Here is a 16,502-nt window from a genome sequence, read left to right on the forward strand (position 1 = left end):
TATTTCCTTCCATTCTTTTATCTTCTAGAGCAGTGGGTCAGCAAATTTTTTTTCTGTACAAGGCCAGATGGTAGATACTTTAGGTTTTGAGAGCCATACAGTTTCTGCTGTGACTACTCAACTGGTTACTGAAATGCAAAGAGCCTCAGACAGTATGCAAAACGGGTGTGGCTGATTTACTACTGAATTTTATTTACAAAACAGGCAGTAGGCCAGGTGTGCCTATCTCTGCACCAGAATTTTCTTTGCATTTCTTCCAACAAATTATATTAGGGGTGATTTAAACATTCATGTTACCACCTTCTCACCTGCATCTAAAGGCCCCTATAATCTCATCTACATTCCCACCACTCGACTTAAAAGTGCTTTCTCAAAGGTTACATAAGACATCTTGAGGAACCAAAAAGGTTTTTGCTTCAGTACCTGTCACCTTTCAACCTCTTTGCCATATAGGGATTCTTCCTTGGAAGTCTTTTCCCTTGGCTTCTGTTGCAGTGAACTTGGTGTCCTTACTTCTCTGATTATCCCATTACCAACTCACAATCCTTCATTTCCACAGCCTAAATTCCCTGAAGATTAGGCCATTGCTTCTCTTTTACCTCCTTTAAAAGGTCTTCATGACCTCATTCTTTCAGCTCCTGGCTGTAGAGGAAACTCCAATATAATATAACAACAATAAAGGACAGCAACAAACACTTCTTTCTTCATTCAGTAAATTTGTGTATGTAACACCTGGTGGGCTGTGAGGTAGTTTTGGGGACAGAGCAGTAAATGAAGCCAAGTCCTTGCCCAGACAAAAGGATGCATAACCATCCCACTTTGCCTGGGACTAAGGGGTTCTCTAGATGTGAGGCTTTTAGTACTAAAACCAGCAAGGACCCTGGCAACTGGTCACCCTACCTGACGAACACATCAAATAAATGCTTCTTCATTTGTTCCTACCTTTTTATTTCTTCCATTCTTCTTGACTTTAGTTTTTGAAACCATCTGTTTGTATGTTTGTATATGCTGACTACCAAATGGTGGCAATCTTTCTCACATCTCTTCAAATGAATTAATTATGGTCCTATCATATTACTGGAAAACATCCTTGACTGCCTCAGGATCTCTTCCTTTTAACAATGGGAGTTAAGACCTGAAAAAATATGCTTCATTTCCTTTTAGATTTTCCACCAGAGACCTAATGTTAACTTTAAAAAACTTGTATGGAGAATCATGATCATTAACATGTCCCATTTTCTTAGAATAGAGATTGTTTAATTGCTCAAATTTTGATTCCTCAATCAGTAGGGCAAATTATACTAGAAGTTATAAATATGGCTGCCTATATGTTTGACATTACAAGGGACCAACAAGTTTAATGAAATCCCTTTTTCTGAATGAAGACTCAAAGAAATGGCTTATTAAATCATATATACACAGGACCTATTAATTATACATACATTTGGGACCTATTAATACGGAAAGTCTTAAAACTGAAATCTTTTGAGTCCTAGAGTAAGTTCTTTGCTGCCAGTAAAAATGCATACTTTGTCAAAGCCATCGTAAAGGTAATTTTTTTGACTTTTTAAAAAAATTTCTCTTCTTAATAGAAAAGAAATACAAAAGCTTCAGAAGATGAGAAATATAACCATTTAAAGACTACATTTTACTTAGTTTTCATCTTAACACTATCTAAGGTAACTTAAGGTGCCTTTGCAGAAATCCAAGACAACACCTAAGAGATTGGAACCCTGGTTTAACTGGCCATTCTTGGTCCATGCATTTCTGAAGAGGCTGAAGATGAAAATAATGCTTGTAAACTGAATGACTTTCCACTGATGTCATAAGACCAGAGATGCTTTCCCATGGGAAAACTGTTCAGCGACAATGAACACAGTAACTGGCTAAAACAATGGAGCATCCACACACTGCCTCAAAGCAATTGGCTATTTCCAGAATGCTCTGAGCCACAAGACCTAACTATTAGACCTAAAAATGATGCAAATGTGTTAAAAACAATCCTTTGCTACCAGAAAAATATTTTAGGGTCTTAATATATAAATAGAATATCAAAGTGAAAATAGACTTTTCAAAGTAAATTAGCCACAAAATGGCTTTAAAAGGGCTTAAGGCGAAGTTAAAATAAACAAATAGAAATGCATACCTCTATTCTGAGCCAATCTGCAGAGGCAAACCTAGAAACCAACACCTAGAAATGAGGCAATTTACAAGTGCAAAACCAGACTCTCAAACAAGTTTGGCTGGTGTCTGTTGAACAGGGTGTTCCCTTTCCCCCAAAAGTCTCTCTTTTTATTATCATCAAGGAGATCAAAATTCTTTATACAGCAGGCTTGACAGCAACCCCTCTCCTCCCCCACAGCCCCAACTGAAAGGGAAAGAGAACAAGGAACTCTCTGTTTCATTGGCTGAAGTCTTGCTTGGCAAGGAGAGGGCACAGATCCATAGCTTAGTTGCATCGGTAGATTTATGTAATTTTAAAGTTCTTAGCTAATGAAAACCATCTGGTTTCCTCATTTGAACAGTCTTCTCACTGCTCTGTATAGCTGGCCTCACTACTTAATTCACAATTTCTCAAGGTCAGATTCTTGTTCAGTAAATATCTTTTTAAAAGCACACATTGATACTATTTCTATCACATCTGTGGCTTCCTCACATAAGTAGTTTTCCATTAACTGGGCATAATTCAATTATCCCCTACAAAAATGCTTTAAAATTTACTTCCAAGACATTCAGATTTTCCATTTTCAATATAATTAACTGTTCTCTATAGTCACAATCTAGAAGATTAGAGAGTGAATTAAGTACATTAATGCTTAACATAAACAAACCTTCATTATTCAAAGGAAAGGACTCTCTGTAGTATTTTCCTTTAAATGCCAAAAAAATCCTAAGCAGAACCCAAACATCTGCAGTAGCCCATTTTATCTTTGACAGAGAACTGATGTTAAAATTAAGAATCACAGAAGTGGAAGAATCTGTGATATCATCCGTCCCAAGTCTAAGGAGAAGGAAAAAGCCCTGGTAAGTATTTGCCCAAGGCCACATAATTACGAAAAGACAGAAATAGTGGTTGGACCTACTCAGCTAAGGGTTTTGCTGATGTGACCAGGCTGAATCTCAAATTAAAATGGAAATTTGCAATTTTCCAAGGTTTTGCCCCTGCATATGCACGTATTTATTTGTGGAGAGAAAGAATGGAAAAGCTAGTCAAAGCATTCAGAGAAATGGAATGTGATTACTGAAACTGTACACAGGTTCAAATTACCTGCATGGAGAGGTAATGTTCATCACATCCATTATTGGCTGAACAGTTATTTCGGAGTTCAAGTTTCAGGCTAAAAATGATTTGGCACGTAAGTGGTGAAGAGAGAAAAGATTCCTTTCAGAGAACTAATCCACATATTTAATTCCTTGAAAGTTTACATTCTTCGTGAAGCACTATTGACCTTGGGGCTTCAGATGACAAGCTATCACTCCATGGTGAAGACATGGTCTTTGCGGATAGTGACAAAATTCATTCTTATACTGGGACCCACAAAGGAGGGTGCCCCGGTGGCTAGGCTCACATCACAAATCTAAACCCAAATCAGCCTGCACTGAAGTAAATAACTCGCAAGCAAGCCTAACATATACCAGTCAGAACCCTCCAACTTGGTGGTAGCTAGCTCACCTGGAACTACAGGACCTGCTGGCTTTAAATAGGAACTCTCCCACCTTTTAGCCAATCAGGCTGTTTGTACTGCCTCTTCAAAACTTTTTCTTGCCCAAAATCCCAGGAAGAATGCCTTTCAATTCAAAAGGGATTGTTTTCCTTGGAAGAAGGGGCATCCAACTTGTTACTAAATTCAGTTTTGTCATTTAACAATATCAAGCTTTTCTTTATGCTTGAAAGATAGATATTCTAAAGTTGACCCCCAACTCCTTCCATCCCATAACAGGGCCAGTAAGTCTTGCTGCCAGTGGCCAGGCAAAAATCAAGAGTTCTCTCAACAGAAACATCCACAAAATTAATCACCAACTTTTAAACCATGAATTTTAGGAAGGCCCAAGGGTGATGCCTACTGCCTAGAACCAATATAAATGGGAAATTTTTAAGTTGGTCACAGGGATGATAGTACAGCATGGAGAATACAGCCAAAAATTCTCTAACATCTTCCTATGTTGACAGAGAGTAACTGCATTAGTGGGGGGTGAAGGTTTAATAATATGGTAACTGTTGAACCACTGTGTCATATACTTAAAACCAGTATAAGATTGTATATCGATATTTAAAAAAAAAAATCTGGAATTAAAAAAAATTGAGCCTCATAGATAGCAACCAACTATTTGCCTTAGAAATAGCTTTTGCTCCAATTAATGCTCTAGTCCTAAACAATGTTCTATATTTAAACTACATGCATGTACATATATACAGACACATATACATATATATCATATATATTATACTATGTATAACTGTGTCTAATGTGCTCTTGCATTAGTGAGTTAAATTCTTTTCAGTATCATTTTGACATCATTTGTTTCTTTAATTCTGCCTTTGTTAAGTTCTACTGGTATGTTTCATGTAGCAGCCATTCAGAAACATACAGTTTCACCTTTGTACTATTTTGACTCAATCTCAATTTTGTTACACCTCAGCAGCCTTGACTTGTGAACATGGAGATAGGAAAAGGGTTAAGAGCAAAAATTATAGTATATGTTTAGGACTCTTCTTTCATTATCTCTTTTGACTCTCAGAAGAATCAAGATAAGTCACTGTCACATCTACTTACATAATCAGAAAGGCTCAAAACCTGCCTATTAGTCTAATCAGGGCTGTTACTTCAAGGCTCATGCTTGGTTTTCTTTATAAGCCAATTGGCATTCCTGCTACTAGTCCCCAAGATTTTTTATTTTTTAATATTGAATATTATTTTCAAATACCTTTTTCCCCTACAGTAGTACTATTTGTTGTTCTGTTACTTTTAAACATATTTATAGAACAAGTAAAAAGAGAAGCAAATCCAGTTTAAATGTTTAATTTGCATGTCTTAAATTTAAATTGCCAGATGTTAACATCTGGTAATCTTTGATAGCTTTCTCTTTAAGGAATCTTCCCTTAAATGTAAATACAAAACTTTCTCCTGAATCAGAAGCAGCCAATTGAATCTGCAAAGGAGGGGCCCAGACCCCCACACAATCCAACTGTTAATGCATATTCATCACCTGTTACCTTAATCTGTACTTTCTAATTTTTCAATAGCAGCACATACCTACATACATATATATCTCTGTATGTATACCTACTATACAGCTACCTGTACTGTATGCAGTGGAAGTGGTGGTAGTCGCAAACACACAGACAGTTTACTGGTAGCAATCAGAGTTAAATTTCAAAGAATAATGCATTGCTAAAATCTCATTCTAGAGTTAATGCGTTTAAGTCATGTTGCAAAAAAGCTGGAGAACTTGGAAACTGGGCTCCTCACAGATACCGGTTTGAATGGCATTTACTGTAAAGAAATTTGGTAGTAACAAACAATTTTCCAGTACGACTTTCACTAGCTCTAACAGCTAAGGCAGATTAGCATTTAGCATATAATGCCACACAGCAATTTAAATTGTTATTCCTTTTTGTTAGGTACAAGAGATATTCTCTCTCTATATATATATTTGATTTCTTAAGTTTCACTGTTTATAATAAATCTGGTCAAGCTGACCCATAGGCCTGTGAGGTATAATAAATAATTATTATTTTAAGCTATTACTGAATTCTGGGGATAGTTGTGTCTTTACAGCATTATTGTTGCAAAAGAACTAATACAAGCATGTATTTCCTAGGAATAACTAAAACACTAAATGATAGAAATAGGGCTCAAGATTATTTCAGAAGGTAGGAACTTTTTCAAATTGTATTTTTAGAGTATACACAAGATCCTGTATTTTGCTTGAAAGAATTCTTTGAAGTAGTACAGGACAGGAAAGGTATAGCTGGGTAACAGTTCCATAAGGAAAAGTTCCAAAAGTTTTAAGAAATGAAAGTGGAAGGGAAAAAGAGCTAATGCACTCTTCTGCCTTACAAATGCAGGGCCTCAGATGAGCATGGGAAATCTTGCTCTATCAAATCACATCCAGAATGATGTGTTCACATTTTTAGATAAACACTATGATATTAAAGAAAGGTTACCTTGGAAGGTGAGAAAATAAATAAAGGAAACCTCATTTAATACGGAATTGAAAGGCCAGAGGAGAGCTCTCACTCCCTACCACTCCTCATCAGCTGCAGGCCCCAAAAGGAAGTAGCCTACTTTGTATGCCAGAGGAGGAAGAATTTCTCCTTGCCAAGCAACAAGCGCAGCCAGTAGGAGAATACCACAATTCAGCCAATGAGAAGCTATCACTGCCCTGAACTGTCTCTCTCCTCCCATGGACTCTGTCATTCAGAGGAGCACCTCCCAACTTCTTCATTTTGTCAATAAAGTAACATTCCTTTATTTGATCTCCAGACTTGTCTATGCTTTGCCATAACTTGCATGTCCCATATTGCAATTTTCTGCTATTTTCTGAATAAACCCATTTTGCTGGCAAAATGACTGGCTGTTTTACTTTTAAGGTTGACAAGGCAAACAAAATTTTATCAGAGAACTTTAAAATAAGGCTGAATGATAACATCTGATGGAAAAAGAAGTGCCTCTAAATATAAAAACAGAGGTTGCAAAGGAATTATCATGAAATGAAAAGCCATCAATGAGCCACCTGAATGGATGGATAACCATCTGTCAGAGTTTGGAAGAGGCTGCTCAGTTGGGTGGGAAGTTAGATGAGGTTAACAGTTTTCAAAAGATCCTAAAGCAGTAGGAACTTGTGCTCAAATAAAATTTTTGTGAAACCCTCATAGCTGGGCATTTCCCAGCTCAGAACCTGGATTTCAGACCTGCACAGCTTCGGAAGCACTGGTCTCCCAAAAATCTTTTCTGTTTTACCTACTGTTAGCCTATGGGCCTTAGGACCCAGCCTCAAATACCTTTCTTCCCTTCTGTTACTGCATTCTTAAAAACTCTGCTCCTTCCACTAATTTCCAAGAAAATGACTATCCTATTGAGTGCTCTGAATCCAACAACAGTGAGCACTAACTAGTTCAACTGAGGAACTGAATTTCCATTTGATTTTACTGTAATTAAGGTACACTTAAGTTTAAAAACCAATTACTCAGCCCTATTATTGAAAAGCTTTTAAGCATGTTTAGAACAACTTGAGTAAATAAATCTTTCTGACTGTAAATTTTCTGAACTCTAATCAATTTCCCATGAAACTTCAGTGTCTCGAATGAGATTTTGATGACTAAGTATCAAAGATATGTTGTACTATACCTCACTGATAATTTCCATGTGCTGAATGACAAATGGATTAAATGTCTGACATAAGCCAGTACAAAATTCACAACACAATAATAGATTATATTCATGTCAACATACTATAATTTGTCTTTCACTAATTGCACACATATCACTTTCTTTAAAAACTCTGGGGAGGTGAAGACATTAATTTGTTCAGCTGGCATAGACTAGCACTTTTATATCTAGAACCTGATAAATATTTGAAAGGTCATGTATTATATGAAATAGGGATCACATCTAAGAAAATGGCTCAGCTATGGCATATAAGCCATACTCTCAGTTTGATCTCTGCAAGAAATGAAGGGTCTCAGTGGGAGCAAATAAGATGATGTTCCAAATACATGCATTGAAGCTTCTAAGAAGGCAGCAGTGAATTGCTGCTATTTTTAAATCTGACTGATTTTGTGGGCTTAATTTTTCATAATGCATGGGTTTTTTAAAAATAAAATATATATATTTTTCACCCAGTATATTTTTTACAAGAAACTACGTTAATAAAAATAGTCTAATGCTATTAAATAGACCATGCTCCTGCTAACATTTCACATGTGGCTGTGTGAAAACACCATCTTACTGTAATTACACTTCTCTTTGCAAAAGACATGCAAATTTCATCACCCAACACTCATGCTACTAAGATCACATCTACCAAGCAGTGTGCTTGTAGAAATCCGTGGATCACAACAGTGAGGCTCTTGCCACACACAGCCCTAACCCAGCCCTCTCTAGGAGGCAAATGTGTGTGCAGAGAAGAGGGTGGGGTGAGAAATGGGAATGCATGGAGTTCTGGAATGCTGGCTCAAATACTTTCATCATTTGATATTTCACACTGAGATCATATCAGATTTCAACCAGGTGGCGCAAGCAAAACCTAAAGTTAAAGCCTCAGTTTTACCTGGGTTTAGTGCACAGACATAGCCAAGTATGTGGAATAATTATGAGCTCTAGATATAATTTATTTTATTGCCTTGGAATATACTATCCCTACATAATTTGCAACCTAAATTGTTATGACTATTCCTAGGTTCATTCCTTATACTTCTTAATGAGACTTTGGATGTTGGCATATTTGTGATACTTCACTCATCACCTGGCAGATGCACTTTATCTTTTATGCAATATGGTATTCATCAGTATCTAATGATACAGCTCGAAATGGACTTTCATCAAAGCACTTTAATCTATAGCAATATGATGGACTGTCTAGACCATAAATAAGACTTATGCCAACATGCTTAAGGAAAAGTAAGTGCAAATTTAAATGTTTTTTAGTTGTTAGTACTTTTTTCTTTATTTCTTTTCATTTATCCACTGAAATGTTGACCTACTCATAATGTATATATAGCACAGAAGAAACAGAGCCCCAGGGATCATTAGCTGAAGAGAACAGAGTAAGAAGTCTTTGAATAAGCTGAAGGTGGGAGAAAAAATGGAAAATGAGCTCCCAGAAAAGGAAGTGGTTTATAAATGGAGTCAGTTGATCATTTGATCCACACATGTATAGTACTGCCACAGTCACGCATCTGCACCTTCGAGTTTCCTATACTACTTGAACAAGGGGGAAAAAGGTACACCTCTCTATCCTCTGTTGGCCCAAAAGTTCATCCCTATCTTCCTTTACAGCCTCTTCAGGTTTTGGACTTCAGATCATTACACAACCAACATAGGTGAAGACACTATTAGCACTAAAGTGGGGGAGAAATGATTAACAGGATTTCCAGTTGTAGACTGCAATGTACACATATCTAGGCCTGGTATATTCTAGACTATCCATATCCTTCAATATTCTTTATAATTTCTGGTACTAAAATGATATGAAAATACTAATAAGCCTGAAGGCCCTCGCAAAGATGTTCATTTTCCATGTAAAGTAAGATATGAAACTGTCCTTTGATGCACACTGCGATCTCAGAGCAGCTCTCAGGGGCATGAGGGGTGCACACATCTCTGCTAAACTCTCTGAAGTCATTTCCATCTCATTTCCTACTAGCCTGAGGCAGAGCAGCTCAGAATACTTTGAGAGTCGGCTGGCATGCCATTTTAAGTGCCAAATTTAAGGCACTTACATGTATGCCCATGAGCTTGCGTTTTATAGAATGATACCAACTGGTCCTCGTCACTAGTGGGGTTATTTTCCATTAACAGTATGAAGATCATACATGGAAGAATGATAATTAACAAATTTTATGGAAAGTCTTCTGAAATGTCTTTAAGGCAAGTCACATTAGAGATCAGGAAAGCAGCAAGGCAAAGAGGGAATAGATTTTACTGTGAAAGCTAATGGAGAGAATTCAGGTATTTCCCATTTACTTCTGTTTTGATCTCTTTATACATACACACACGTGCACACACTTTCACATTTACGTAGAGTGTAAGCCACCTACACGTTTGTTGGAATAAGAAGGATAAGTAAGCACATTATAAGGGATAAAAGTTCTCTTAACCATATGTGCTGTGGTATCAAAGGATTCACGGTTTTAGAACTTTACCTTTCAATTTTTAGAATACTTACAGAACTATTTCAGGTAAAGAACATTAAGTATCTTATTATTATAAGCAGAAAAGATATTACATCATATACTTTGGTTTAGTTCCTCTTAGAGGTGCTTAATATTTACTTATCATCTACCTTTTCCATCTGCTTATAACACTCATACTATTGTGTTCTTATTACTAGGACTTATGATTTAGGAAAAAACTCTGCAAACATAAATTCACAGAGAATATTAAGTTGATGTGAAAAATCTACAATAACTTTCAAACAGCATTCCTGCTCATTGCTGAAATTGTATTCTGTTAAATTACCAAATTTAGTGTAAGCAAGATTGGGTCTTTTCCTCCAGGGTTATAATGGTGAAGAGCACTCAAGGATCAAGTTTCAGGCTATTTGCTTGATAAGCACAGGTAGATTATCCTCCATATGTAAAGCACCAAGGCATTACTCAAAGAAGCTTTCCCTTTCTAAAGCCCCAAGACTCACAATAAGAATTGTTCAAATTGCTTTTTCTATCGGCTATTAGGGATGACAATATAGGAGAAAATAATTCTGAAGGGAGGTAACAGTGAAGACTTTATTTCTATTTTATTTGGCTACATAAAAATGTTGCAAAAACAACAGAAGATCAGAAGCCAAAATACATATTGGGGAGTCTTATTTTTTCACTAACAGTTGACTTTTTAACAATGGAGGGGTTAGGGGTGCTGACCCCTCTGCAGTCAAGAATTCATATGTAATTTTTTTCTCTCCTAGAACTTAACTACTAATAGCCAACTATTGACTGAAAGCTTTACTGAGCGCATAGTCGATTAACACATATTTTGTATGTTTATATATTAAATACCACACTCTAATAGTAAACTACAGAAAAGAAAATGTTATTAAGAGAATCATATAGAAGAGAAATACATTTACTGGACTGCACAGTTTTTGCTGAAAAAAATCCACTTGTAAAGGGATCTGTGCAGTTCAAACCCATGTGGTTCGAGGGATACGTATACTTCTAATATAGTTTCAGTGACATAACATCTGAATCTGAGTTTATCTCTAAGTGAGAATAGAACCCAACTGTCTATTTATGGGCACAGACATGATCTAAGTAAAGGGAATTTGAAAGTACAATGGTAAAAAAAAACTACACAAAATGCAGTTAGTGGTACCACCTCTAAATAATCATCCAAGTTTTATCTATTAGAGTCAAAGAAAACAGTATCTAAACACTTGAAATGTGTGAACAGGATTCCTAGTCCTTTATTTGTAATGTAAATACAAATACGATGAAAGTTACAGATCTTCCTTGACTTATAATAGGTTTATGTCCCAATAAACCCTTAAGTTGAAAATACCATATATAAAAAATTTATTTAATACACCCAACCTACCAAACATCATAGCTTAGCCTTGCTCACCTTAAATGTGCTCAGAACACTTTCACTAGCTACTACTGGGAAAAATCATCTAACATAAAGCCTATTTTATAATAAAGTATTGAATAGCTCATGTAATTTATTAAATACTGTGCTAAAAGTGAAAAACAGAATGGTTATTAAGAGTGTTGGTTGTTTACCCTCGCTGCCGCTGCCCAGCATCACAAGGGAGGACCGTGTCATGTATCACTGGCCTGGGAAAAGATCACCAACTGAAGTAGTGTTTCTTCTGGAATGCTGTTACTCTCATAGCATCCTCAGCCACTCTTGTAGCATCCAAAGTTGAAACCCGAATTCGAAATCCTAAGTCAAACTGTCCTAAGACAGGGATCATTTGAATTTCACTGTCTACCTGAGATCCTTCTTGCTCTTTACTATTTGCCCCCCTCCCCTCTCTCTTTCTCTCCTCACCACATATAAGAACTCAATAAATATTTACAGAAGCATTAAGAAATGCCTGGCATGAAAAAAAAAATAGTGAACTGGAATGTAGAAAATATAATTATTGACAAAGGTGTGGAACAATATGAATAAACTTAGATACCTGTCAGATTTTTTTATTATGGGACCAGGAGAGTAATTTCCTAATGTGGAGGAAAGAAAATCCAGCACCTACACCCCCATCTTTACCAAATCCCAAATAGCAGCTACAGTCCAACTTACTCAAAGATCTCAGGCTTTTCTTAGAAATGAACAAGTTACAGAAAGCAAGGTGGCTTACGATCTATGTGGCTCAAAACCCTTCAGGGTTAACTTCTGGCCTCTGATAACACATTCCTGAGAGGAGCACCACTTTGCAATTCAGGCCGCATTAAAAAAAAAAAGTCAGATTATCTTACTAGACTCCAAGAATAGCACAAATAATGTGGGCAGCCAGAATCCTTTAATAAAGCTTCCAATCAACTATTTAAAAAATTCCTGCCACTGAAAGCCCTCAGCATAAAACTGATTCTCAGGGATTTCAGTGTAACTTAACACCTAAAGTGAAGCCTAATGTAAAAAAATACACCGAAAATACTGTAAGACATACAGAAGCTAAGCCAAACAGCTAATGCTGATGGTTATCAAACCCTTGTCCTTCCACTTCAAACAGACAAGGTTTCAGAGTAGCTTGATTCCTAGTAAATTTCAGGGAAGTTTTGGCTTGCTGCCTTATATGAAGATAAACATTTCCCAGGTACTAAACACATTCAAGGCTGGGGGCAGAGGGGTGACCCAAACATACCTGACTTCGACGTAGAAACACTGGTAGAGACAAAAACAAGGAGGACCCACTCATTAATAAAAGGGGCTGAGGGGCTGAAGTGATAAAGGACTGATGGGTTTGATTGGAGGAAGAAGTGGATGGAGTTTGCACAGGGTAGGCAGACCAAAGACTGGAGCAGAAAATGTACATAGGGTGTGTGTGGGGACAAGATGTGTCAAAGACAGGACAGGTAAGGTGTGAATGACCCTGAATTTGTAATAAGTGTCCTAAGCCATGGGAACAATAGCCACATTTTGAAGAGAGCAAAAGCAGCACCCCATCTGGTCTGAAGGGGATGCAAGGGCACATGATGTACTTCCTGGGCCCCTTCTTCTCTAAAACAATTAAATATACTCTAGGGTTGTGCTGATGTGAAGATGACTGTAATTCAGGCTGGGTTCATTAGTATATGTTCACTATTATAGTCACTTTCTTCTTCTGATTTTAAAACAAATTAATACTGCAACATTGTCATGGGCTCCTAAATTTATTAGAGACCCAAGGCACTGTGTCTACAGTGCATAATGGATAAATTGGCCCTGGGTTGTAGGGAAAGGGGAAACGTGCAGAGCCAGGTCCACAGACGAGCTTAAGCACCAGAAGTAGAACAATGCAAGGAAGGCAGAAAATGGAAGTAGAGGTGAAGGTTCTCGGGCTTGTAAGGGGTAGTGTGGTGGTAGAGGGAAACAAATTTGTAGGACCTTCTCAGCTATATCTGAGGATCTGAATTCATCCCAATGGAGTAGAAGGAAGAAAATAGTCACCAAGTCACCACTTTTCTGACTTATTAGGAAACATCCTATTCTGTCACTATTGCTGTGTGCCCCACATCACACCAGGAGTTCTCATGGTCAATATGGTAGGTCAATCCATCTACATTTCATTGCCTTGAGTGATGGGAAATTATTTTAATTTTCAAAACTAGCAGATGTTTCACGGAACAGTGCAGGGCTGCTGTTCTGTCATGTACATTGTGTCTATGAAACCGGGGGAAAGAATAATCTGGAATTTGGCATTAGCAATCCATTCCTGAACCACAGGGATGTCTTTCTGACAGTCTACAGGGGAAGAAAGTCCTAAAATAGAGAAAGAACATGCAATACTCTGTATCTTGCCCTTGTGGAACAGAGGCATTGCACTGGGCTGAGAAGATTTGGGTTCTATCAAGAGATCTAACCATGGAGTATTTACGTAAACCAAACTTTTTAAACACATTTGTTGAAATAAAACAAGAGAACTACACAGATGTAAATACACACACACACACACACACACACACACACACACATGAAGATTCAGGCTTTCTACCTTACTTCAGTTGCTCATGGTATATAATTTGAAGTAATATTTTATGTAATATTTTAAATATGTAAGTAATATTTAAAAAAAATTTTAAGTAACTAAACGGAAGCAGCTTTTCCTATTTGCTTAAAGATGTATTTACAGGCATGACAATGACATGAGCATACACCTAACACTAACCTACTCTGGCCTAGTGAAGGCAAATTCTCAAATATTTGCATGCATTCTTCCATTTGTAAGCACAGCCAATCTTTAGTATAAAGAGTTGCTTTAACTTGGCACTGGTTTCATCCATGTTGCTCAGTTATGCAGTAGTTCTCCAGTGGGGAAAGCCTGATAACCCACATGGATTGTAAACCACCTTGACTTTTGAGTTCATGAATTGTTTCTAGGTAGAGGCTCAGGGTTCTTGGGAAAGGTAATTGTCACAACTTGGGTGGTGCCCTTAGTAGACAGAGACAAGGGCTGTCACCAAATACCCCACAAGGCCCAGGACAGCCCCCCAGCCTCCCTGCAATTCAGAATTAGCTGGCGCCAAATGTCAGCAGTGCCTAGGCTGAAAACCCTGCCCTAAGTTTTTTGTTAGGGCAAGAGTTATATTTTATTTATATGTTTCTTTATTTACCCTGTACATTCCTAGGATAATACTCAGAAGAACATTGGCACTCAAGTACTGGCTGACCCAAAAAGATTTCCTCCCAGAACACACAGAAATAATTAATCCAACTGACATCCAGTGAGAAGGATACCTATATAAATTCTACAAAATACAGTTTGCCTTCCACAGATGCAATATATATATATATATATGTATGTATGTATTTTAAAAGGTACCTGGGATATCAGAAGTTATGATGGAGGCTACCCCCAAATCACATTGGCCTGTAATCATTTTGTATATAGTAATAAAAAATAATGTCGTTGTATTAACAACTCTCCAGGCCAGTAACAGTAATTCACCTAAGAAGTCTTCAGGGTTAATTATCCAATCTACACACACACAAAAGGAGTGGTAAGTGCTTCTGACCAACGTTCATCAGAAAGCAGGATCATACACTCGTAACTAGGGTTCTAAGACCAAAGAATACAGGCAACTCTTCTCTCCACAGGTGAAGACTTTCTGATTTTAGCCAATCGTTTCATAATAAATGACTTAGGCAAAGGAAGAGAGGACTAAAACACTGGAATCCCTTTGAATAATTTACTAACTCTACTGGAATAACAAGGATATGCTAACAGGTTAGATCAGTCAAAAGCCCTATAAAAAGACAGGACTACAAAATATTGTTTACAGAAACTTTTTGATGTCCTATACCTGCAGCTATGAAGCTGGCCTAATCCACCTCTGTCTATAGCTCTAGGGACCTCATGGGTGGGACCAACCGCTGAGAAAACCCACACCGGAAGGTGCGGTATGACCGTCCGAATCAAAAGGGAAAGGTCACATTCTCTGTCTAGCATTTACCAGCTGTTGGGGGGGAATCTCTTAATTTTAATTCTAGATTTCCTTTCTCTCTAAAATGGATATAATACCCTACTTCGCAGGTTATAATGAAGATTATAATTCAATAATATACATAAAATGGAGTAATTTGTTTTAAAAAGAGCTAGCCATACTGACTCAGCTTTTATCTAGCAGGAAGAAAGAAAGGAAGGAATTCCAATACGAGAAACTTCCTAAGACATCTAGAGACTGAACTAGAGTACAGAGCACTTGAAATCTCCTGAGAGCTCTCCCCACAAAGATGTCTGCTGTTTATTCAGAAATCCTGAGAGGATTTTCTGCTCTAATGAGAACATGACTATGTATACAACTAGATATAACATACTAGTTTAAAGGATGTCTTAATCTTTCCTCATTTATCTGCAAGATGTCTACCTGCCAAGTTATTCCTAAAAGACAAACTAGTGACACTACGTGTCACCATTCCCAGCCACAAACTGCAAGCTGAGTGGCAGATCTGACTCATCAAGTCTACAACGTATTCTAAACCATCTAAGATATTTTAATTCATGCAGGTTTAAATGGCAATTTTAGCTCTTTCAAAATGTCTAATAGAAGATTCATGAAACCCTCTCCGACAGTTTACCATCAGAGAATCACAATTCTAAACAGGGTGAAAGTGCTGTAATAAATTCCAAAATGTTAAGTTTTGGTTTGTTAAGCCAAAGTATTAAATTCATTTAATAGACAGTTTCCTTTAAATAAATTTTTGTTGCTTTTGCGAGCTCATACTAATAAGTTACTAAATATATCACTACTAAGTAATATATACTCAAAATGGCCTGGTAGATTTTAAGGCATGTTCTTCAACTTATTAGTATATGCCTCACTTAGTTCCTATCAGTGGCCTCTAAAACAGTTCCCAAGACATGTTAATACTTATTCCATTGAGAGGAGAAGATGGAGGGTGTGATTTTGTTGTCAAACACATATGGAGATGGATCCTTCAAGAGGGATATGCTCTGAGAAAATTCTGTAATAATAAAGCCAGTTTAACTTTTTTTACAGCAAGGTCTTCCAAACATATTTGGCCATGGGACTCCTTCCATTGTAACACACTTAACATCTTAAGAAATTTGAAATGCACGATCAGACAAAATTTAACCAGGTAATTTTGAGTAAAATTAAATAAAGCAAATCAAAAAGA

The 16,502-nt window shown here is 37.1% G+C and overlaps 1 protein-coding gene across 8 annotated transcripts in view; it reads right to left on the minus strand.

Moving 5' to 3' along the window:
* Positions 1–16,502, minus strand: part of APP (amyloid beta precursor protein) — a 241,096-nt gene that overhangs the window by 192,416 nt on the left and 32,178 nt on the right. The window lies entirely within an intron of this gene.

The sequence above is a fragment of the Manis javanica genome, chromosome 3, assembly GCF_040802235.1.
Source record: "Manis javanica isolate MJ-LG chromosome 3, MJ_LKY, whole genome shotgun sequence".
Taxonomy (NCBI): domain Eukaryota; kingdom Metazoa; phylum Chordata; class Mammalia; order Pholidota; family Manidae; genus Manis; species Manis javanica.